Source organism: Macrobrachium nipponense, chromosome 2, assembly GCF_015104395.2.
Source record: "Macrobrachium nipponense isolate FS-2020 chromosome 2, ASM1510439v2, whole genome shotgun sequence".
Lineage (NCBI taxonomy): Eukaryota > Metazoa > Arthropoda > Malacostraca > Decapoda > Palaemonidae > Macrobrachium > Macrobrachium nipponense.
Genome location: NC_087201.1, coordinates 10029973 through 10039995, shown reverse-complemented (window position 1 = coordinate 10039995; position 10023 = coordinate 10029973).

Sequence of the window (10023 nt, the reverse complement as noted above, 5' to 3'; positions counted from 1 at the left end):
TTTGGTTTGTTAGTATCTAAGCTTCTTTTCACGTTTCGTATAAAGGAACAGATATTATGGCTTATATTATATTTGTGTATATATATATATATATATATATATATATATATATATATATATATATAATATATATATTATATATACTATATATAATATATTATATATATATATAAATATATATATATATATATATATATATATAATATATAATATATATATATATTATATCAGTCAATCACATTACCGTGATTCATATACAAATATCGAACTACAAATGTCCTTTAATATGTAATTCTCTCTACCTCGGAATTAATATATTTTCATATATGTTTAACCGAGGGGGAATTTTTATTAAGCGATAATAGGATGGGCGATCGCCAGGCTCGAACCAGCGAACTCTCAGTCCCAGGACTGGCAGTGAAGCCTAAAACCACTACGCCACAGCAAGAGATATAAGTTCATGCCGCCTCCAATTCTGAAATACCTGTCGCGCGCAGGTATTTTTGTTTTTGGAGACTGCACAAGCCATCTCGTCCCCGTAGCGTAGTAGTGCTTTTGCCCGCACGTAGTCATTATATCAGTCATATCACATTACCTGGTGATCGCCCATCCTATTATCGCTTAATAAAAATTCCCCCTCGGTTAAACTATATGAAAATATATTAATTCCGAGGTAGAGAGAATTAGATATTAAAGGACATTTGTAGTTCGATATTTGTATATGAATCACGGTAATGTGATATGACTGATATAATGGCTACGTGCGGGCAAAAGCACTACTACGCTACCGGGGACGAGATGGGCTTGTGCAGTCTCCAAAAAACAACAAAAATACCTGCGCGCGACAGGTATTTCAGTTGGGAGGCGGCATGAACTTATATCTCTTGCTGTGGCGTAGTGGTTTTAGGCTTCACTGCCAGTCCTGGGACTGAGAGTTCGCTGGTTCGAGCCTGGCGATCGCCCATCCTATTATCGCTTAATAAAAATTCCCCTCGGTTAAACATATATGAAAATATATTAATTCCGAGGTAAAGAGAATTACATATTAAAGGACATTTGTAGTTCGATATTTTATATATTTATATATATATATATATATATATATATATATATATATATATATATATATATATATATATATATTATAAATATTAAGTTACAAATATCTTTTTAATATCGCATATATGTTTGAGCGATTGGGTATGTCCGGCAGACAGCTCCGAAAATCTCTATATTTTTTTGTTTTGTGAAATATAAAAACAAGGCTAGGGCAATGGATATTAAGGAACTTTGTATTTCTTTCTAAATGTTGTTACAAATTAAATAAAACAGATGGGAATATTGCCTTTATGTATATATAATTTGATATTTTGACGTTTGGAGCTACAATATGCTAACTCCAAACATCAAAATATTAAATTTAACCAGTGAATTAGAAGAAAATGAACAATTAGCTTTTTTAGACACAATGGTAGTTCGTAAAGATAACTGTTTTAGCATAGGAATCGCCAGGAAACCTACTTTACCCAACTTGGCTTGAATTTCTACAGTTTTTGTTTTTATAATATTAAATTAAATTCTTTATCAACAATCTTACACAGGGCTATAAAACTAACATCAAGTTGGAATTTTATTCCATGACAAAATAATATTTCTTGAGGGATTTTTTCAACAGCAATTGTTACCCACCGGGGCTATTTCTAAATGCATAAAAAAAACATCAATCAACTTTTTTCATCCACATAGTCCAGTCCATTTAGCACAGAAATTTAGACACTATAGTAAAATACCTTATATACATGATAGGAAGTTTTTGCCCTCCCTTAAGAAAATTTTTAAACCGCCATTATCCAGCAGTTGATACCAGATTCACTTGCATAAATCCTAGAACTATGGTAGCTTCCTAAAACACAAAGAGAAATTGCCTTCCTTGATGCAGTCCGGTGTAGTGTATTTATTTAATTTGCTGCCGATGTAATTAACAGACCTACGTAAGAAGTAAGCGCCGGTTGCAGCAAATTATCCACCCCTGAACAATCAAATATTTAGGAATCACGCCAGAATCTGTAAGACAGAGATAAATTATATCAACTTTAAGGTCATTATGACGTCACCATACGAACACCAACCTCCTCATTCTTGGAAGTTTGTCAATTAAGAAACTGGTACCTTCTCTCAACAACCATATTACCTCAATACCTTTGTATTTAGCATAAAGCCACGTCACTTTGTTCTTTGCCCTCCTCTTGACTCTTTTTCCATCGTCCTGACACGGAACGGCGGGGTTCTGCTTGAGCAAGGTATTTTCCTAATCTTTTTTTATATATATATATATATATATATATATATATATATATATATATATATATATATATATATATATATATGTGACGGTACTTACTTTCTTTGCACAGATCTAAGGTAACGTGCGCCGTGGAGGCTGTACTTTGGGGAATTAGGCTTATATAAATTCTTCTTGTCTTACTCAATGTTCTTAATCTGGAATTTGTAACAATGGGTTCTAATTATGGATGAGAAATTAAATTGATATATCCATACAAATTACGTTTTATTCTTCGTTAGGGATTCTTACAAAGGTTTTTCCACCTTCTGAGTTACTGGGCTCTTGGACTGATAAAACTTAATTGGCACTTGTTGCGGTTACGAGTCTATAGGCACGAGGGAAATTTACTTGAGTATTGATTGTCACTTTCACTGTCTTGATTGCTTCGCACACCCACACTTTTGCAACTGTTCTTCTTCTGGGGATTCTTCTGTCTTTCTCTCTCTTCTCTGCCTGTTGCTGCCCGCCACTGGTTCTCCTCGTTCCCCTCTTCGTCGTTATCTTCTCTCGACTTCTCTGTTCCCCTTTTTTCTCTGCTCTCTGCTTTCTTCTCTCTCTGTCTGCCCTTTTTGTTGGGTTGAAATCTCCTTAGCACCGCCTTTGGATTTTTCGGATACTGACTGGGTGTGGCATTTTCTGAAAGACCTTTTGTGTCTTAGTGGCTACAGACATTATACAAGACCGCCTTCCTGTCATTGTCTTTTACAAGATTCGTAGGCTTTGAATTTGTATACGCCTCCTTCTTCATGTCCTGGCTTCTTAGGGGCGTATCCCTTGGTAACCTCATAGGTCATTCGTTGATACTTCTTTTGGGCTGTCTTATGACCAACACTCATGGCTTTTGATTCGTCGAAGTCCTTCCTTAGGTCTATCTCGAGAGGGTGGAGCACTTAAGAGTTCGGCGCTCCCCTCCTTTGAACAACGGGTCATAGAATTCCTTTTTAACATATGCCAGATGGCTCTCTCTGACCTGTTCATGAAGGGAACGGCGATTAGTCATAGGCGCTAATGAGAGTAGTTTTCCAATTTCTCGAAGATGCCTGGGCGATATCCCTCGTCGACTATAATCTCTTGTTGGTCACTAATCGCTGGTACGGACAGAGGCTTTTTGGGGGAGATGAAAACCAGATGTCTAATGGCTAAAAGCCTAATGTTTGGAGTAACAAAATCCCTTCGCTAAGAAAAATCATTATCATATTCCCTTTCCCTTTTTCTTCTCTTATTATCCGTTTCGTGCCTTTTTTCTTAAGTATTATTAAGTTATTGCCTTTGTAATAACGACACTGTGCCACACTATTACAGTCTCGGCCCGCTACCTCGCTGACTCCGACAGCGTTAAACTAAGCTGAAGCAAATATTATACCTACAAGAGGACTCCTAACTTATGCTTCTTGGAAATCATATTGAAACTTTAACTTAAAAACATCAAAGTTAATGTAAACATGAGCAAATCCTTATCAAGTAACGTTAAGGGCAACAATCAAAATTGAATGTAAACATGAGTAAATTCTTGAATAATAAACATTCAGAGAAACATAAAAAACTGAATATGAATTTGAACAAATACTTGATTAAGTAATTTTAAATGAATATCAAACTGAATTCAAATATGAGTAAATCACATTAAGAAACATGAAACTGAATGCAAACAAAATAAATCACCAAAAAAAAACAAGAAAAACTGAAAGTTAAACATACATAAGCCCTTGAGTCACATAAGTTATATAAATGCATGGTAGAAGCAAAAATAATGGTAACTATCCAAGTTCACAGTACATGATTTGGTTCAGTCCTCAGTCTATTTTATCTAGGTGGATATCGTCTTTCTTTATGGAAAATAAATTTCGTTTTTGTTGACGACAACTTGATGGCTTCTTGTTTGCTGCGACCTGCTGCTTGGAGACAAGTCCCTGGAGAAAATATCCTTGTGTATTTTGTATGCAATAACAATGTGTCCTTGACTTCCTACTGAGATTGTGTATTGTGTTTATGCAAAATTTCATTAGACATTCTTACTGTAATTTCTGAGTAACCTTGTACATTAAACTATATAACTTCACTGCTTGATACTAAAAACAAAAACAAAATTGGCAACTCGGTTAAAGAAACCAGTTAGTGGTTAATACTTGTAGGTTTCTTCTACTGTGACAACAATTAGTAAGCTTCACCAATCAATATCTTGTTAGTAAGTTTTCACAACTACTATCTTGTTAATGAGTCTTCATCAATTAACTTCTTGTTAGTGAGTCTTCATCGATTAATATCTTATTAGTAAGTTTTCATCAATCAACATCTTATGGATTTGAACAAAATAAGTGTATTAATTACCCCTTCAAAATCTTAGTCAATTCTGAAACGAATTCTCTTATCTTAAAATCTCTTAATATCTATCTTAACCCGTCTTATTTATTCTTTTACTTCTAAGAATGTTCTTATGGAACGATTAAACTTAATATACGTCTTGAAATTCTTATACTGCGCATTGAATCGTTTCTTACATACCCAAATATTTCCCTTCAAGTCAAAATAAATTTGAAGTTAGTGCACGTAACTCAAAAATTCTTGCTACAAACCAACTAATTAAAGTAAGAATTGCAACAACAAAAGATTATTCCTAAGTCGACCGATGAAGGTAAACTTAGCAATAACGAAATCAAATAAATACATGGGAATAATTGGATGAATTAATGGGTTTGTTCTTCTGTTTCACTGAAAAGTGACTCTTCTATTTCTTAGGTTATATCTAGTTTCCTTCTTCTGGAATTTCTTCTGACGTCTCTGTCATGTCGGATTCTTCAACTTCTTTGGTTCTCTTGACCTTGTCCTTGTTTATCCAAAATTCTTCTTCTTCTAATGATTCAGCATATGTGGAAGGCATTTGGTTATTCATTTTCTTAACCTTTATCTTAGTTTCTTGTACGTCTACGACCTTGTATGGTCCTGTGAATTTTGTGGCTAACTTATAATTAATACCACTTCTTACTTCCTTCTTAATATAGACTTCATCTCCTTTCTTGTAGTCTACAGGCCTTAATCCTTCTTGATGCTTCTCTATCATATTCTGTGGGCTTCTTCTAAATTCTTGTGCAATTGCTTGTGAATTACTTTAAAGTTTCCGATTCTTATCTTCATGATATCTTCAGAGTAGTTTGGCTGTATTGGCTGATTCAGCCATGCATAAGGTAATCTGGGTTCATATCCCATCAAAGCTTTTATGGGAGTTGCTCGAGTACTCGTATGATGCCTTGCATTTTAATGATAATTGGACTAAAGGTAAAATTGACGTCCCAGTCAGGATCCTGTCCTACTGTGTGACGTAATACGTCTAAAACCTTCCTGTTATTCCTTTCTACTAAGCCATTACTAGCTGGGTGATACGGCTGTATCGCTACCTTTTCTACTTTAAAGGCGTTACAAATTTCTTGAACTAACGAGTTGTTGAACTCGGTCCCATTATCAGAAATAATGAGCTGTGGGGCAGAAATATCTGCAAAAATATTTTATCGAATGAGAGCGATTGCACAATCCTTGGCACTTTTACTAGTTAGTGGTACCAACTCTGTATATCTCGTGAGCGCGTCGATACATACTAGTATATTCTTATTCCCTTACTCGTGGTATGAAGATTAGTGATAAGATCAATAGATACTCTTTCGAAAGGAGTCTGTGGGATAGGATATTTCCCTAGTGGTACTTCCTTGTCTGTTCATTCCCTTGTAGCTGTTGCATGTATTGCAGCTCTTCACATAATTACTAACATCCTTGTGAATTCCCTTCCAATGGAAAGTTCTTTGGATTAATCTAATTGTCTCATCCCTTCCTGGGTGAGCTCTCATGTCATCGTCGTGCATTAGTTCAATGACCTTGTTTCTTAGACTCTTAGGTACTAATCTTTTGTGCAGCACACCTAGAAATTGACCAAATGGGTCATATTCGTGGCACATCCAAATTAATACGCCATCTATGTCCGTTAGTGCATCTGTGGGAACATCCAACCTTCCTACTAGTTCGGTTAATTCTTGTTGGCTGTGTTTTCTTTCGTTCTAACGTATTTAAACAGTTCCCTTATATCTTCATCTCTTTCTTGTTCCTTTATGAAATTTTGCCGGGAAAGCTCCTCTGTATAATGCATGGTGAGTACATTTATGTCATTGCACATTGTTTCATTCTTTTCTTCTTCTTGACTTATCATATTTATACTATCACCTTGTGACACATATCTTGATAATGCATCTGCTACCTTATTCGTCTTCCCAGGGACATATTTCACCTCTATATCATAATCTTGGGCTGTCATGAACAACGGGCTCTTCGTCCAGAAAAAATTAGGGTTCTTTAGCATTTCTACTGCGGCTGAATGATCCGTGAACACTGTTATTTCTTGTAACCAAAATGATATATCTGAAATGCTTTAAAGCGTCTATAATAGCTGAGACTCGAGGTCTGTTACTGAGTAGTTCACTTCTGAGGGCTTTAATTTCCTACTGTAATAAGCTATGGCATTATACTTATTATCTTGCTTTTGCATTAAACATGCTCCTATACCAATGTGGCTTGCATCCGTGGCTAAAAAGAATTCTTTGCCAAAGTCTGGAAAGCTAAGTACTGGCGGGTGTGTTAATCTTTCTTTCAATTCATCGAATGCTTCTTGCTGCTCGTCTGTCCATGTAAATGATACGTGTTCCTTTAAAAGTTTCAGTTAGTGGAGCTGATATTGACTGCAAAGTTCCCTATGAACTTGCGGTAAAAACCCGCTAAACCTAAGAATGACTTCACGTCCTTCTTGCACTGAGGTGTAGGATATTCCTTGATTGATTAATCTTTAAGTCGTTTACTTCTCACGCCCTTTTCACTTAGTGTATGACCAAGGTAGTTCTATTTTCCTTTAAGGAAGTTACACTTCTTTAGTTTAAGCTTCAGGTTGGCTTTTCTTAATCTCTTTAGGACTTCTCTAACTAAGTCTATATGTTCCTCTATAGTGTCTGTTGCTATTACCAAATCATCTATGTAACAGTGTACGTCTTTGCCTAGTAAATCGCCCAAAATTTTATCCATTAATCTTACAAAAGTTACCGGGCTTGACTTTAGACCAAAGGGCACTCTTACATATTGGTATCTTGCCGTTACTAGTGGAAAAAGCAGTCAAAGGTTTACCTTCTTCGTCTAGAGGAATTTGCAAGAATCCCTGCAATAAATCTATAGTGGTGAAGTATCTCTTGGACCCTATAGTGGCGATAAGATCTCGCATTGACGGCATTGGATAAGGATCATTTTCAGTAATTTGGTTCAATTTTCTGAAATCCACAACTATTCTATAGTTTTGTCCCTTTTAGGAACTAGCAAAAGTGGAAAGGACCATGGGGATTTAGATGGTTCTATTATTCCTTGCCTATTCATTCTTTGTACTTCTCTTTCAATGATCTCCTTCTGGGAATGTGCTACTCTGTAAGCTGGTATGTAAATTGGCTTTGTGTTTGATGGAATGTCTATCTTGTGCGTTATTTCGCGTGTATTTCCCCAAGGTGGCGCCCGTCTAGAGCGAACACTATATCATTTATATTCGCACCAGTAAGTCTGATGAATTCTTCTCTAACATTGGTTTTTTCCTTAATGTTCACCTTTAAATGAAATCCTATCTTAGCTCTTCTCAGTTTTATGTCCTGAGCATAATTTTCATTTCCTTTACTAATTGCTGCTACCGTTTCTCTTTCTACAACTCGGATAGGTATGGAGTATACTTCTGTACCTGGTGTTAACTTAACCTTTCCTCCTCTGTTATTCGTAATCTGTAACGCTATTTTGCCCTGTCTGACTTCATGTAAACTAGAAGAATAATGTATTCCGTTTACTTGCGACTTTTCAGTAAGCGTGAGAATTTCCTTTCCTTCAAAATTGGATTTACTGTACATTCTACCCGTACTTTCTCCTGGTTTAAGTCTTAATTCCCTTTCTAACTTTAAATAAGTGCATTGATTTGATTCTAAAAGGTTAATGATCTGTTGTGAACTCGTGATGCATTCTGGATATCTTCCCTCTGTCTTATCCTTCTTTAAGATACCTTTCATCGTGGGATTCTCTTGAGTCTGGGTTCTTTTAATTGGCTTGCATATTGGTATTCTAGAAATCTCACGACCGTTGTTAATCACTAGTTGTTCTCTAGGAGCATCAATGCTTATCCCTTGTCTAGCCATAGTTGGATAACCTATCAGCAAATGAGCAAAAGTTAATTGTTATCTCTGGCTACCAGAACATTTTCTCTTAGAGGCAATTCTTCCTAGCCATGAATGGAAAATCTAACTGTCCAATTACGTGGATATCATTACCCTGGACGTCTGTGATTCTACAATCTACTGCTGGGTTCAAACTTAAGTGAGAAAAATACAATCGATACACCTTTTCTGACATTATATTTTTAGGACTACCTGTATCAAAGAATGTAACAATAGGTTTCTCTAGACCGACACGTGCTGGAAATAATGGTCTATAATTATATTCATTCCCTACATCAACTTTGCTAACCTGTGTAGCTGGGCTTAGCCTTGACATTCCGGACGTTCTCTCTGTTATAGAGGAAGATCCATTGTACCAGTAAGCAGAAAATTTCCCATTGCGTCGTCCGACATTGACTGGACTGATTGATAACCTATGCTTGCGTTTGATTAGCATATCTATTGGGGACGGAATCCCTATTTCCTCTAGCTGTGGGAGATTGACTTTGGTTTCTATTCTGCCTCTCGACTGAGATCTAACTCTAGGAGCTGAAAACAAATTTATTTCTGCATTCTCGAGCACTATGTCCTGTTCTCTTATGGAAAGGACAGAAGGCTATCCCTCGGCAGTCCACTGGCATAATGTCCTCTCTTCTGACAGTTATAACACGTGACTCGAAAATCCTCCATGAGAAGATTTACCTGGCATCTTATTCTGATTTCTAGATGGTGTCCTAGATCTATTTGGACCTCTTTCCTTTTGTCCTATAGCGACTAAAGGTCTGTATATAGGATTCCCTTCAGGTCTTCTACCTAGGGATTTTTGTTTCCTCCTCTTCAATCTCTGCTACATCATCGGATGTCTCCCACTTTACGTGTCATTCTTGCAATAACTTCCGTAGGCAGGCTTCCAATCATTATTGCTAGTCTAAATATCTTTTTTAACATGACTCATTAGCATTTTTTGCTTGCCTCCTCTACCTCTATCCAACCTGTGGTTTCCATGAAGTTACCCCATTCATTCATATTGTTATACAACTGAGAGCTAAACTCTTGATAACGTCTTTCGTCTAACTAAATTGATGCACTATCCTTGGCCAAGCTAGTAACTGGAAACTCTTTCACCCAACTGTGGAATAAACCTTCCTAAAATACCGTTTCAATTCTTCCCAATTCTTAAGATCTCGTAAGTCTCGGAGTGGACGTACCGTTCTAAGTCTCCTCCGGCTTCCAAATCAAGATAACTCTTGGCTTCAATAGCTTTTCTCTATCTGTCCCCGTTATGCTATCTAGGCGTGTCTCCACCTGCTCTATCCAGTTCTCTAAGTTACAAGCTAACTGACCATCCTTTCTTCCGCAAAATTTAGCTATGTGATTAATCACATGTCCCTTAATGTGTTCCCATTACTGCTGCGTTCGAATTCGTGGACTGTGTACCTTCCGCATGGTTAATTTCCTTGGTTGTTGAAC